Source organism: Panulirus ornatus, chromosome 52 (genome assembly GCF_036320965.1).
Source record: "Panulirus ornatus isolate Po-2019 chromosome 52, ASM3632096v1, whole genome shotgun sequence".
Classification (NCBI taxonomy): domain Eukaryota; kingdom Metazoa; phylum Arthropoda; class Malacostraca; order Decapoda; family Palinuridae; genus Panulirus; species Panulirus ornatus.
Window position 1 is genome coordinate 7424507 of NC_092275.1, and position 17257 is coordinate 7441763.

General features: G+C 40.8%; 1 pseudogene; it reads right to left on the reverse strand.

The window, feature by feature from the left end:
- The window catches only part of LOC139765028 (protein turtle homolog A-like), a 115088-nt pseudogene extending 100521 nt beyond the window's left edge, over positions 1 to 14567 (reverse strand).
- Positions 14568 to 17257: the final 2690 nt, after the last annotated feature.

The following is a 17257-nucleotide window of genomic DNA, read 5'->3' on the forward strand; positions in this document are numbered from 1 at the left end:
AAATTTTTGGGGTACACCATGGATAGGTCTGTAGGGCCTGGATGTGGATAGGGAGTTGTGGTTCTGGTGCACTACACATGACAGCTAAAGACTGAGTGTGAACGAATGTGCCCTTTTTTGTATGTTGTCCTGGCGGTACCTCGCTGAAATGGGGGTGGCGATGCTGTTTTCCTGTGGGGTTGGGTGGCGCCGGAAACGGAAGAAGGCATGCGAGTATGATCATGTACATGGATATATATGTATAGGGATGTGCATGTGTATGTACATGTATGTATATGTTGATATGTATATGAAAGTGTATGGGCGTGTATGTACATATGTGTGTATATGAGTGGACGGGACTTTTCTTCGTCTGTTTCCTGGTGCTACCTCGCTAATGCGGGAAACGGCGATCAAGTATAAAGACTATATATATATACATATAGTGAAGGCTATAGCGAGCAGACGTAGCATGGTTCTCATCCTCTCATATCCGTTCTCAGGCGTCATATGTAATGCACCGAAACCACAGCTCCCTATCCACATCCAGGCCCCACAGACCTTTCCATGGTTTACCCAGGACTCTTCACATGTCCTGATTCAATCCATTGAAAGTACGTCGACCCCTTTTAATCCATATCGCCTCATATCACTTTGTTACCTCGTGTACCTCTCTCTCTCTCTCTCTCTCTCTCTCTCTCTCTCTCTCTCTCTCTCTCTCTCTTTCATTCCCAGCCACATCTTTAAAGCTATAAACACAAATATTCGAGTTACAGATACATTTTTTTCGTGTGTGTGTGTACGGGAAATAATATTGGGTGTGTGTGGCGTCCACACTCAGGGGGATGCTTTGAGGTCAACAAATGCAGCTTTTTAAACGCCTGTCATGTGCTCTGGGCGAAACGCAGGTACATAATAACGTACCTGGAGAAGATCTAGAGATGATCTAAAAGAGACTTAGGGAAAATCTAGGGAAAACTGTAGACACTTAAGGTGACATATTACTCATAAAAAAATTTCAAATTTATTCTTCAATCAACTGAAAATTTTAATGCGAATCTGTACGTCAAGAATATTTATTGCTGATACATTATCAAAAACAAAAACTAAAATCTCATTATACTTTACGATTTCCGTGAAAAAAAAATGGCACAGTGCTTTTATCACCTTTATTGTTTAAATCAACGAATATTTTCAACTATGAAAAAAAGATTCAACTAATCACCGTACGAATCCTGACTAATAATTCAAATTATTTCCCACACACGCAATATAGAGGATTTTTTAGGGGGAAATGGAAGTGAAAAGGCAACATGTTGTATAATCAAATAAGTCAGTGTTTAATTGTGATTTTACGGTATTTTGCAAAGATTATGGGCTTACATATGACACACATGCACCCACACACACACACACACATATATATATATATATATATATATATATATATATATATATATATATATGCTTCCTCCCCTCTCGTTTTTCTTTTAATTTTCCAAAAGAAGGAACAGAGGAGGGGGCCATGTGAGGATATTCCCTCTAAAGAACAGTCCTCTATTCTTAACGCTACCTCGCTATCGCGGGAAATGGCGGATAGTATGAAAGAAAAGAAAAGAAATATATATATATATATATATATATATATATATATATATATATATATATATATATATATATATATGTATATATATATATATATATATATATATATATATATATATATATATATATATATATATATATATATAATCCTAAGATCAGTTTTACGGGGCTTGTGCTGCCAAAAAGAGAGACATTTGACAGCCACTGAAACACTGGCTCACTGTGCAGGCGTCATTAGCCTTGCAGATCCCCAGACGGGGCTGAGAGAGAGAGAGAGAGAGAGAGAGAGAGAGAGAGAGAGAGAGAGAGAGAGGAGGAGAGAGAGGGGTTGTAGGCAGGCCAGCAGGAACCATGCTTCTCGCTCAATATTTTCCAGTTATCATGCACCCGTGGGTCAGGGCTGGGGTGGGGGAGGGGGAAACAGACCTGTCCCAGTCAGGTTAGTTTATATAGGACTCATCGGCTGGTACTACCCAGGTATATACAGAGAGAGAGAGAGAGAGAGAGAGAGAGAGAGAGAGAGAGAGAGAGAGAGAGAGAGAGAGAGAGAGAGAGATCCTGCTGCTCAGTGGTATAACCGGCCTCCTCCGACGACAGTTGGTGCAGCTTTGTATGATATCTTTCACTCACGATGTCAATATCACTCTCTCTTTCTCTATTTCAAAAACCTTAGAGTCGAGACGCGAGGGTGGGTGTAGGTTAGACCACGAGCCACATCAGAGAGGCTCTGTATCACTGGGAGTCAAAGCCTTGTCCAGAGATAGAAACAGATTCTCACTCAAGGGGAGTCCACAGTCCCCTGCTACCGGTCGTAGCGCACGCCCTTTGGGCTGTAGAAGCCCCTGGAGAGATGATCTGGGGTAATTGTAGGAAGATAAGATGATGGCTCTCTCTCTCTCTCTCTCTCTCTCTCTCTCTCTCTCTCTCTCTCTCTCTCTCTCTCTCTCTCTCTCATGGCCCAACCCACCCACATACACATGCATATACATAAACGCCCACACACGCACATATACATACCTATACATTTCAACGTATACATACATGTACATGCACACACATATACATATATACACATGTACATATTCATACTCGGTGCCTTCATCCATTCCCGTCGCCACCCCGCCACGCATGAAACAGCATTCCCCCCCCTGCGAGGTAGCGCTAGGAAAAGACACAAAGGCCACATTCGTTCACACCCAGTCTCTAGCTGTCATTTATAATGCACCGAAACCACAGCTCCCTTTCCACATCCAGGCCCCAGAAAACTTTTCATGGTTTACCCCAGACGCTTTACATGTCCTGGTTCAATCCATTGACCGCACGTCGGCCCCGGTATACCACACCGTTCCAATGCCCTCTATTCCTTGCACGCCTTTCACCACCCTATATATATATATATATATATATATATATATATATATATATATATATATATATATATATATATATAAACAATAAGGGAACCAGAATAATATAGAAAGGTTGAGAACCCATTTATTCGTTTAAGGTGATGTTAGCTGTTGGCGTCAAGCCCAGAACGACCTTACGCTATAAGGAATTTATGTCTTTTATGGCCTGCAGGGGACAGTCAGGCACGCGTTACCGTTGCTCCTGTTCGGTAACAGGAGAAGATGTGACGAGCGTTACTGTAAGTTAGGCAAACGTTACTGTTGCTACCGTTTCGGTAACAGGAGCAGATGTGACGAGCGTTACTGTAAGTTAGGGAAGCGTTATCGTTGCCACACATAGCTAACGGGGTCATATGTTACGAGTGCAAGATAGGGAAGCCTTACCGTTACTACCGTTAGCTAAAGTGGGGACAGATGTTACGAGTGTTACTATTGAGAATGAAGGGCGTTAGAAGCAGATGCTACACAACATGTCTTTCTCTCGTGACTGTTGGGTGAGGAACACAGATGTTACAGGTGTTCCTTTCATCACAGCTGTTCTAGGTGATCACAGACGCTTGTTCTACTTGATCTCATTAACAGATGTCTTCTGAACAAATGTAAAGAAATATCTTCTATAACACAATCTAATACAAACTAACCACAGATGTATTCCCTACACAAATGTCACAGATGTTCTATAAACGGGGAATTGGTCGACGCATTGCGCAGGCCACCTGTCCACACACCTGTATTGATGAGCAGATGTCACGCTTGTATATAAGCGGGAGCTGGTGGGCACGTCACACGTGTTCTATAAACAGATAGCGGTGGTCATATGTCATCACACGTGTTCAGGGGGCAGGTGTTGAGGATAATCCCATTTAAGCTCATTAATCTTCAATGACCTTTTCCATTCCCGTCCAGATAAACATAGATTACCCCAGAATAACGCACACACACACACACACACACACACACACACACACACACAAACACACACACACATATACCCTACAAATCATATCTGTACACATACACATGAACATATATATATATATATATATATATATATATATATATATATATATATATATATATATATATATATATGAGGCTAACCGTATAATACCTACTGTAACCAATCAGGGAAACGATTTCATCCACAATTTTATGACCAATCATTAGTATCAGTAATCTATTCTTGGTCTGGAACCCCATTTTCTGTACCTTAGTAATTACAGGAAACACCCAACCACGCAAATTATGAAGCTGGATACGTATATATAAATATACATCTTCTGCTACGGAAAATAAGACTATAAGAAAAACAGGTTGGCAGATATGCCAGCTGTGTGCCAGGGTGCACGGGACGTCTCGTCGAGAAATGCGAGAGCAAACACGGAATTGCCAACGGGAGGTACAGGTAAGGTAACGGGGTTAACAACGGGAGGTACAGGTAAGGTAACGGGGGTTAACAACGGGAGGTACAGGTAAGGTAACGGGGGTTAACAACGGGAGGTACAGGTAAGGTAACGGGGGTTAACAACGGGAGGTACAGGTAAGGTAACGGGGGTTAACAACGGGAGGTACAGGTAAGGTAACGGGGGTTAACAACGGGAGGTACAGGTAAGGTAACGGGGGCTAACAACGGGAGGTACAGGTGAGGTAACGGGGGTTAACAACGGGAGATACAGGTAAGGTAACGGGGTTAACAACGGGAGGTACAGGTAAGGTAACGGGGGTTAACAACGGGAGGTACAGGTAAGGTAACGGGGGTTAACAACGGGAGGTACAGGTAAGGTAACGGGGGTTAACAACGGGAGGTACAGGTAAGGTAACGGGGGTTAACAACGGGAGGTACAGGTAAGGTAACGGGGTTAACAACGGGAGGTACAGGTAAGGTAACGGGGGTTAACAACGGGAGGTACAGGTAAGGTAACGGGGGTTAACAACGGGAGGTACAGGTAAGGTAACGGGGTTAACAACGGGAGGTACAGGTGAGGCAATGGAGGTAACAACGGGAGGTTATGCCAGAATGAAACGGGATGGACACTCAAGACCAACTTCGCATGTCCTGATTCAGTCCATTGACAGCACGTCGATCACTGTATATCACATCGTTCCATTTTACTCTATCCTATACCCACCTTTCACCCTCCTGCTTGTTCAGGCCCCGATCACTCAAAATCTTTTTCACTCCATCCTTCCACCTCCAATTTGGTCTCCTACTTCTCCTCGTTCCTTCCACCTTTGACACATATATCTCTTTGTCAATCTTCCCTCACTCATTCTCTCCAGGTGACCAAACCATTTCAACACACCCTCTTCTGCTCTCTCAAGCACACTCTTTCTATTACCACACATCTCTCTTACCCTTTCATTACTTACTCGATCAAACCTCCTCACACCTCTTTTGTCTTCAAGCATATATATATATATATATATATATATATATATATATATATATATATATATATATGGCAGGTCTGCCATATCTACAGGTGTTCTATCCACCCCACTAAAGAGTACTAGCCATATATACCAGGACGCCTCTTTCTCCACTTCTCGGTCACTTATGGTCGAGTCCAAAAACGTCCTTTTAACCCTCCCATTCTGTCCACCTCGATGGTGGCAACCCTCACCCCGTTCTGCATCTATGACTTCGGACCACCGTTTTCCCTCCTCATCAGCTGTGCACCGCGAGTCCCGCTCACACAGGCATGTGGACTAGTGGCACACTCCTGGTTGCTGATTCCCATAGTTTCAGTGCTGAGGCCAAACACTCGAGGATGAACCTTTACAAAATTCCCATTTTCTTCCTCTTTCCTCGTAACATCGAGAGCTGAGGAGTTCCCCATCATCTTATACCTCACCTTTGACCTATATGCAACCCACCTTCAGCAGACAGGTCGACAAACAGACTCGTATCAATCTCGTCTTCAACTTTTATTCTCTCTTCCTCACACTCAGTGTTTTTCCTTCCTCCGAAATGGTGGTGGAGCCTGAGGCATGTATTTCTTTTTTTTTTCGTCCCTGATTTGTCGGCTGGTGTAAAAATGAATAAAAGAAAAGAGATTGAAAGATGAATGAAAAAGAAAATTGGATATTGAATGAATCATTGAATATCTAGACACACACACACACACACACACACACACACACACACACACACACACACACACACACACACACACACACACACACACGGGCCTCCGTTCTTAGCGTTACTGACTATGATTCAGCACGGGGTCGGGTTTACATGGGTTTGAATCCTGGGTTTGGCAGTCGGCCTACACTCATCCCAGGTGTTCATCCTCCCCTCGAGGCTGGTGGATTAATAGGTACCTAGCTTAGATGCCCTTATGTGTGTAAAGATTATTACCGCACGTCTCTCTTACCCTGTTATTACTTACTCAATCAAACCATTTCACACCACATATTGTCCTCAAACATCTCATTTCCAGCACATCCACCCTCCTCCGAACAACTCTATACATAGCCCAGCCTTGCAACCATACAACATTGTTGGAACAACTATTCCTTCAAACATACCCATTTTTGCTTTCCGAGATAATGTTCTCGACTTCGACACATTCTTCAAGGCTCCCAGAACTTTCGCCCCCTCCCCAACCCTATGATTCACTTCCGTTTCCATAGTTCCATCCGCTGCCAAATCCACTCCCAGATATCTAAAACACTTCACTTCCTCCTGCTTTTCTCCATTCAAACTTACCTCCCAATTGGTTTGTCCTTCAATCCTACTGTTCCTAGTAACCTTGCTCTCATTCACATTTACTCTCAGCTTTCTTCTTTCACACACTTTATCAAACTCAGTCACCAGCTTCTGCAGTTTCTCACACTAATCAGCCACCAGCGCTGTACCATCAGCGAACAACAATTGACTCACTTCCCAAGCTCTCTCATCCACAACAGACTGCATACTTGCCCCTCTTTCCAAAATTTTTGCATTTACCTCCCTAACAAGCCCATCCATAAACAAATTAAACAACCGTGGAGACATCACACACCTCTGCCGCAAACCTACATTCACTGAGAACCAATCACTTTCCTCTCTTCCTACACGAACACATGCCTTACATCCTCGATAAAAACTTTTCACTGCTTCAAAGAACTTGCCTCCCACACCATATATTCTTAATACCTTCCACAGAGCATCTCTATCAACTCTATCATATGCCTTCTCCAGATCCATAAATACCACATACAAATCCATTTGCTTTTCTAAGTATTTCTCACATACATTCTTCAAAGCAAACACCTGATCGACACATCCTCTACCACTTCTGAAACCACACTACTCTTCCCCAATCTGATGCTCTGTGCATGCCTTCACCCTCTCAATCAATACCCTCCCATATAATTTCCCAGGAATACTCAACAAACTTATACCTCTGTAATTTGAGCACTCACTTTTTATCCCCTTTGCCTTTGTACAATGGCACTATGCAAGCATTCCGCCAATCCTCAGGCACCTCACCATGAGACATACATACATTAAATAACCTTACCAACCAGTCAACAATACAGTCACCCCCTTTTTTAATATATATATATATATATATATATATATATATATATATATATATATATATATATATATATATATATATATATATATATGTATTCATCTATTTATCCATCTATTTATTCATTCATTCATTTATTTAAACACACACACACACACACACACACACACAGAGGCTAATAGCCGGGGCAACACAAGCGTAAAACTCTCTCCCCGTAACACACAAATAGTCATTCCACCTACACGCTCACTCATTACCTATTCATAATTACCACAACGTACAGTGTGGGGAGGGAGTTTTACACCCAGGGGAACCCCCCATCTACTGAACTTTCAACAGCGTCATGCATTTCAGCAGCACAGACACACTGGTTGTAGTCGTGTTCAAGCAGATCTCTACAAGATCAGCCCCATACCCACCACAGCGAAGATCACTGAAGTTTTCAGCAGACTGCTAACTCAATATTCGTCGAAAGACTTTTCAACCCACCATCTTTTCTTATTATATCTCTGGTATGAACACTGGATTAACTTCGTGTGTGTATTATCATATATATATATATATATATATATATATATATATATATATATATATATATATATATATATATACATATATACACACACACCTACACATATATATTCCTTCTACTCCACAGGGAAACGAAACACGTTAAGTTCCCAAGTGCACTTTCGTGTAATAATCACATCATCAGGGGAGATACAAGAAAGAGATATAACAGTCAGTTGATATACAAGGACGAGACGTAGCTAGGACGCCATTTGGATGTAGATAATGAGATAAAAGAGCCACACATCATGAAACAGCAGAAGAAACAGAAGACATCATCATCTATCAACTGAAAAATAAAAGAATAAAGAAACAGTAAAGAGCTAATACTGAAAAAGCGATAAATATAACATAAGATGTAACATATAAGATAAAACTTATACGAATAATGAAAGACAGAGGGAAGATATGATAGACTTTGGTCAAAATATATAAAGAGGAAGAAGGCATATAAAGAGAATACGTAGATGATTTTTTTTTTTTTTTATACTATTCGCTATTTCCCGCGATAGCGAGGTAGCGTTAAGAACAGAGGACTGGGCCTTTTTTGGAATATCCTCACCTGGCCCCCTCTGTTCCTTCTTTTGGAAAATTAAAAAAAAAAAAAAGAGAGAGGGGAGGATTTCCATCCCCCCGCTCCCTCCCCTTTTAGTCCCCTTCTAAGACACGCAGGGAATACGTGGGATGTATTCTTAATCCCCTATCCCCAGGGATAGCAGAAGATGATAAAAGGACTATAAAGAGAAATATAATCAAGACAACCAATCAACTATCGGTCCCAAAGCATCACACATCACAGGAGATACGAACCCACGCATCTCAGCCACGAGAAACCATAGGAAGGAGTCAGACACCAGGAGCTAAATAGAGTCAAGGAACCGGAGGGTAAAGAAGACAGAACACCAGCAGACAGAACTGGTACTGGGTTTACGCACTGGGTGGCATCTATCAGCCAGCATTTGGGAGTGAGCTGGGCGAAGAGAAAAATGGTAAATAATGGAGTGTGTGATGGGGGTACGCCCCCCCCACACACACCATTACGCCACCAGCAAGGCAACATTTTTGGAACTAGTTCAGTAACACACACCGCCTCCTCCTCCCCCCCCCCTCATCCCTAATTTACTTTCCTTGATAAATGATTTATCCTCGATTATTCGGTAATGCTATTTGCCTTCTCCCTCCTCCACACCATCATGAAACGAGAAGCGAAAAAAAATAAGGTATTCAAATTCAATTTGGTCATTACGATGCTAACTTCCTCTCTCAATCCTTTTTGGTTTCAGGAGAATAAACCACATCTTACGCTATTTATATCAGATCTGATTCCCCTCCTGTACGTGTATAGATGTGTGGCTTCACTGTGTTGTCTATGAGAGGTATAGATAATCGTCTGTTTCAGGCACTGTTTCGCCAACGCGGGAAACTGCGAACAAGCATGAACGTAAGAGGAAAGAACTATATATATATATATATATATATATATATATATATATATATATATCCCTGGGGATAGGGGATTAAGAATACTTCCCACGTATTCCCTGCGTGTCGTAGAAGGCGACTAAAAGGGGAGGGAGCGGGGGGCTGGAAATCCTCCCCTCTCGTTTTTTTTTTTAATTTTCCAAAAGAAGGAACAGAGGGGGCCAGGTGAGGATATTCCAAAAAAGGCCCAGTCCTCTGTTCCTAACGCTACCTCGCTAACGCGGGAAATGGCGAATAGTTTGAAAGAAAGATATATATATATATATATATATATATATATATATATACGTGTGTGTGTGTGTTTGTCTGTGTGTGTGTGTGCGTGTGTGTGTGTGTGTATACAGATTGTATAAAGTCACTTTCGGTGATGCTGTGGCAGTATACAGTCTCACTAAGAACCCTCTCGCTTCAAATGAGTTCTTCCTGCCCCTGCTACTGAGTGTAGCGCACAGCCTTGAAGCTGCAGAAGCCCCCAGGATAAGGGGTGTTGGGGGTTTATAATCCTAAAACCCCTCACGTGGAAGAGGTTCTGGGGTTGTACACAATAACATAATTTCGTTTTAGAATTTTTTGACATTTAACTTCAATGTCAACATTGTAAATTTTTTCTCTCTAAAAATTTCTTCAACCATTTTAGCAGAGATGAGTGCATTTATTCTCCACGTTTCTCTTAAAACCTTATTATCCATTCTTACTCTAAACACAACCCAAAATGGTTTTATTTTCTCTTTTGAACTTACTTTATTATACACGATTATCATTTTCTTATTTTTTCTTTTCCTAAAATCATTTCATCTCCCAGTGTCACATCGTTGGTTCATTCCTCATGATGAACTATGTAATTAAGGGACGACACACTAAGTAATTATGATTACCTTTCTCTCAGACACAGGAGGAACCACTGGGTTAAACTGAATGACACTGAATGTCCCATTTAGCTTTGTGCCACCCTTAGCTGGACCCCACCAAGCTAGCGTCTCCAAGCTGCAGCAAAGAACTGGCTTCCCATTTTCTTTTCTCCCTCTTTCTAATACTTTGAACATGGTCGCTTATATTCCAACTCTATTTCTCTATTTGTCCCATTGCTTCATCGGGGTTAGAAGCAAACATGGCGGTCTCTGGTCTTATGTCTATCAGAAGGTGACTATCAGCCAGTCTATCTATCTATCTATCTATTGATTTGTCTATCAGTCTGTCTCTCTCTCTCTCTCTCTCTCTCTCTCTCTCTCTCTCTCTCTCTCTATTTCAGTTTAACTCTGTCTATCTACTTCTTTATCTATCTATCTATCTACCTACCTATTTATCTATCTATATATCTATATACTTCTTTATCTATCTATCTATCTATCTACCTCTCTCTCTCTCTCTCTCTCTCTCTCTCTCTCTCTCTCTACCTATCTATCTATCTATCTATCGTGTTAAGCAGGGACCAACACTAGGGTCTTCACGGTGGACCACTTTCTAAATCATCTTCAGTTAACTGGGTCTACAACCCCCGCGATGCTTATCGTAGCCGTGATAGTGGCTATCTATGGTTCTATAATGACGACAGAGCAGTTAGATGGGTCAGGTTGGCAGGTAGACCAGAAGGAGGGAGAGCTAGATGGAGTTAGGTATAGAGACACACACACACACCCTACACAGGCCCAAGGTCCAAGCGTAGTGGCCTGGCCTTAAACACTGCTGAGAAAAGAATGAGAGAGAGAGAGAGAGAGAGAGAGAGAGAGAGAGAGAGAGAGAGAGAGAGAGAGAGAGAGAGACCATATATATATATATATATATATATATATATATATATATATATATATATATATATATATATATACACACACAGACATATATGTATATTCATACTATTGGACATTTCCCGCGTCAGCGAGGTAGCGGTAAGAACAGAGAACTGAGCCTTTGAGGGAATATCCTCACTTGACCCCCTTCTCTGTTCTTTCTTTCGGAAAATTTTTAAACGAGACGGGAGCATTTCCAGCCCCCCGCTCCCATATATATATATATATATATATATATATATATATATATATATATATATATATATATATATATATATATACACAAACCCTTCATTCTGTCTGTCCAATGTCCTTCAGTCAGAATTCCTTCTAGCTTGTCTTCTACCCCTGCTAGTTACACTGACCAAGTTACCTCACAGTAACTTACTTACACACTGACCTCTTAGACCGTGTTTACCAGAACTTGTGCCTACTAAGTTTTGTCTCCCTTTTAAAGAGCGAAGAAAGAAAGAGAGAATATATATATATATATATATATATATATATATATATATATATATATATATATATATATATATATACATTTCTTTCCCTCCATCACCCCATTTTCGTTGTTCGAGAGGAGGGAATACACTATTAACACGAAGGAAGTAATATGCCTCTGTTACACTATGGCTGTCTTAAGTCACTCAATATGTCTCTCCAAACTCACTTTAACTGGCGAGAGAAATGAGGATGAATAATAAGCGGTAAGTGTGGCATTGCCTTCAAAGTCTTATACATTATGTATTCAGGTCTTGCAAAACCAGACTTTGTGGCCCTCTGCACTTGGGTTAAGTTTACGGTCCTGTGCACTTAAGGGAGGGGGGGGTAGGGGGGAGGGGGGGTGCAGTCCTGTGCACTTAAGTGGTTGCTCACAGCCATGTGTACTTATAGAGAGTTTCAGTTCTCCAGCACACAGGGTGGGGTTGGGTGGAAGAGAGGGGGGCGGGGTTTACAGTCTTAGGCACTTAAAGTGAGTTTGTACTCATGGGCACTTACGTGGGTTTACGGCCCTGTGCACTTAAGGGTATTCAATGTCTTGTGCACTTAAGAGGAGTTACGTTTTGTGCACGTAGGGGTGTTTGCAGTCTTGGGCATTTAAGCGGGTTTAAAGTCCTGTGTACTTAAGGGGGTTTACAGTTTTCTGTACTTAAGGGGGTTTATAGTCCTGTGCACTTAAGGGGGTTTACAGTCTTGAGCACTTATGGGGATAATAGTCCTCTGCACTTTAGAGGGTTGGAAGTCCTGTGCAATTAGGGAGGTTTGGAGTCCTGTGCACTGAATTGTTCTGGGGTTTACAGCCCCGTGCACTTTGGTTTGCACGTTTTTGCATTAGTTTCCAGTCCTGTTCACGAGTTTGCAGTCATGTGCACTGGAGTCTGCAGTCCTGCGCAGTGAGGATTTAGGCTACGGTCCTGTGCACAGAGGTTTGGGCCTGCAGTCCTGTGCAGTGGAAGCTTAGGTTACAGTCCTGTGCACTGGAGGTTTTGGCTACACTCCTGCGCACTGGTATACTTGGGGTTTACAGTCGAGCCAATACATATAAACCATCATATTCAGTATAAAACAACAGTGTATGTAATCCCTTAACGCATTAGCTAAATACAGATTTACCTTAAAGCATTTACACAGCATAGATTTACTTTACAACATTTACACAGCATAGATTCACTTTCAAACATTTACATAGCATAGATTTAATCTAATGCATTCATAACTTCTGCATTTGTTCTAATACATTTACTGTGTGAGATATATTCTGAATTACCGTGTTGAAAACTTCGGTAATGTCTTTTTAAACGCTGAGTCCGACAGCTGTAGAGTCCTTTATATAAGTCATGAAAAGCCTGAGAATACGTCATGTCTATTCACTTTGAACAAAAGCATTGGCTGTTAAAATAACGATAAATAGAAAAGTTATATATATATATATATATATATATATATATATATATATATATATATATATATATATATATATATACATATATATATCCTATCATTCGAACTATCTAAGGAAAACGAATGGAATTATATAAACTATTTTCAGTCTTGGGTTTTCTATTCTCTTAGGTCACAAGTCAAGCTTAGTCACGACTAAGATAAGCCCTTGAGTGTTAAGATCAAGATAATGAGACACATTACTATATATCTATCTTAATCGACCCACTTCAAGTAAAGTTAAAACGTACTGAATAAACTGTCATCATTGCTGGACTATCTATTTTCTGGGATAAAGTGATGCTTATTTACTTATATTTGCTCTAAATAAACTCTTGGAAATTTAGATGAAAAAATGATGATGTATATATATACATATATATATATATATATATATATATATATATATATATATATATATATATATATATATATATATATATATATATATATATATATATAAACTGATTGCAGTCTAGGGATGGCACTTAGACGTCGTGTTGGGGCGAAGTGGATGCTACAGTGTGAAGCAACATAAAAGTTTCTCTTCCATACTTACTGTTTCTGAACTCATCGTTTGGATCGGCCTCTTCCTCGGCGTCCTCGCCATCGTCGTAGATCTCCTGAGGCCTCGCGAGACAGGTGAAGAAGGTCGAGACTATGGTAATACAAACCCAGGTAGTCCACGGACGAGGAACCAACATCTTCGGCGACTCCAAGAGTGGCGGAACTTCTCAGTCGTCTTGCACCAAACCACACACGCGAGGGACAGTTCAAAAAAAAATTTTTCCCCCCTCGACACTGAGTAGCGACGCTAGACGTCCTATCCTCTAAGACCCTGGGACGAAGGGACGAAAGGGTACTATCCTACTAACCAGCTGGGCTCCCTTGAGTTCTCTTTTAACTTAGACATATTCATCACTTCATGAGAACTTTCGAATCATCAAACTTTTTCTTTTCCTTTTCATCTACATCACCAATGTATGACTTCAGATCACGCCGACGAATTCGTGCATTACACAACGCAGGTTTTCCACCAAGGGTGTGGCGTGTTCGTGGATATTCATGGATGTACGAGCGGCCCTTTAGCTCTCGGCTTCTCGCGAGCCAAGTGGTGGAGTCTGCTGGTGCACTGGGAGCCCCCCCGCCGTTGGCCCCCGCTGAGCAACACCGTACACCCTCACCTCGCCAGCGCCAAGCGAAAACTAAGTCTAGAGAAGCCAGGTCTCATCGGTGGCTCGCTCCGCGCCCTAGCCGCACACTCAGACCCTTCCTCACCCCCTGGGCGCATGCGCTCCACTGGCCTTTCCACCACCACCGTCCCCTTCCAACCAACCAACACCACCCCCTCTTTACCAGTTAAATGTCTTGATGATAGCCAGGCTCATTCGCTAGTTATATACGCGTTTTATCAAAGTTCCATCTCTTGCAGGGTCTCAATGATCATCTTAATGACTATACCATTAATGCTGAGCGAGTATACATCATACATCTTTTTTTTTTTTCTTTTTCTGTTTTTTTCTTCGTGGTCGTGGTCAACATCGGGTCAGGATCAGGGAGGAGGGGGAAGTGGGTGGGGACGACACTGACCAGTTGCCCCCCGAGCCTCGCTGGGCCCCAGGCCTCGCTAGTGGGGGTTGAGGTAGGGGTTGAGGGAGATAATTTGTCTCTTCGTAATGAGTAAAGTTACTACAACCCCCCCCACCCAGAGACCGATATCCTTCTCTCAACCGGGATCGATAACGCAATTTTGTTGCGTCCGAAATTACCGACTTGTATTGGATCCAGTGGTGGTGTCTGTCTGTCTGTCTGTCTGTCTGATCTACGTCGGGGCATTGGTGGATTTAGCTAAAGGCTGTCAGAATATCGATTTTATCGTGCAGTGTCCACACTGAACTGTGACCCAGATATACGGATCTGTCTATCTATCTATATATCAAACTATATATATATATATATATATATATATATATATATATATATATATATATATATATATATATATATATTTATATATATATATATATATATATATATATATATATATATATATATATATATATATAAATTCCTAAGAGTCAACGGGGAAAATGAGACACGATAAGTTCCCAAGTGCACTTTCGTGTAATAATCACATCATCAGGGGAGACACAAGAGAGAAATATAACAGTCAGTTGATATACGTACAACGAAGAGACGTAGCTAAGACGCCATATGGTAAACATGTGATTGTCTAATTGGACAATCGCATGTTTACCATATGGTTTCCAAGTTTCGTCTCTTCGTTGTGTATCAACTGACTGTTATATTTCTCTTGTGTCTCCCCTGATGATGTGATTATTACACGAAAGTGCACTTGGGAACTTATCGTGTTTCATTTTCCCCGTGGACTTATAGGAATATCTTGATCACGCACAAAATTGTGATCCTTTCCAATATATATATATGTATACATATATATATATATATATATATATATATATATATATATATATATATATATATATATATATATATATATATATATATATATCAACATGGGGATGAAGAAAAGTATCTTTTTAACACGTTCCCTAATTATCTTAGCATCAGCAGAGGTCAAACAAAAGATTAACATATAATACACACACAGTCAAAAACTGTGGTTGAACAATACAATGAACATTTAATGATTAACCACAGAGATTAATCAGAAGGAAAAAAAATGATGGTCAAAACGCTGAGCGTGTAGGTTGCAAAATTAATCATGATCATGTGAAAAAAACATTGACACAGAGTGATAAAATGAAAAAAAAAGCCTGTAGAATACACTGATGTACAATACAGTAATGACAAGATTTTGATAGAAAAACAAGAAGAGAAAAATAGGCCAAACAATGCAATTGAAATATATAATTCTCGATGAACTAGAAATTCGGTAATTCTTAAGCAGCTTTACATGGATCTGTGATATGTCACTCACCTTCCTTACCCTGTCTGTGGCGTCCTCTGATCACGTCTGTGGCTTAAGCTAACATCCCACTCACATACCGGGCAGTTCCCTGTGTCTGCGTATGTTCACCGAACAGCAGCGGTATAAAGATGAATGGCGTAGCGCCTAGTGCGTAGCGTATAAACGACACCTTGTGTGTGTGTGTGTGTGTGTGTGTGTGTGTGTGTGTGTTTGTTTGTCAGAGATACGAACCCCGGAGTTGCGTCTTCGTCTGGCCAATATACAGAGATGAGCATATACACGAATATTGAATATTGTTTAACATGGGACTTGTGAGAATATTCTTATTAACTTATTGGGTTCATTTCTTTAAAGAAAACCTTTTTTCTCCTTGTGGATCAGAGGCGTATGAATAGCAGCTCTTGTGGTACAGTAAGTGGATGATGTGTCTCAATGGGACGAACAAACCTGAAATGTTTTCCGATATAAGACTATAAATTTCCTTTGGTGAAACCATTGGCCATTTTCTGTCTGTTTTAGACATTCGATATCGCAGTATATAAGTGGGAGTACCAGGAACATATGTGGTAAACTCTGGTCACTAAGTGTGTACACATTGATATGTAAACTAACCTAGGAGCGGAGCAGAAAATTTCGTTTTTAGAGAAAAAAAACTTGTGGGTTTCTTCTTTGAGTTGTGGAGCCATTAGCCGATTTTTCAATTCCTGCTTTTATGATCTTGTTCAAAAACTCACGGGGGAAAAAAGTATATTGGGAAATTAAAGATTCTGGTGGTGTAAAGGTTAGCGTTGCTGACCATGACGCATTCACGGGCTTATCGGAGTCCAGCTCATTGGTTCGAATCCTGTTTGTGGGAGTTGGTTCACACCCAACCCAGCTGTACATTTTCCCCGTGGACTCATAGGAATATCTTGGTCACGCACGAAATTGTGATCCTTTCCAATATATATATATATATATATATATATATATATATATATATATATATATATATATATA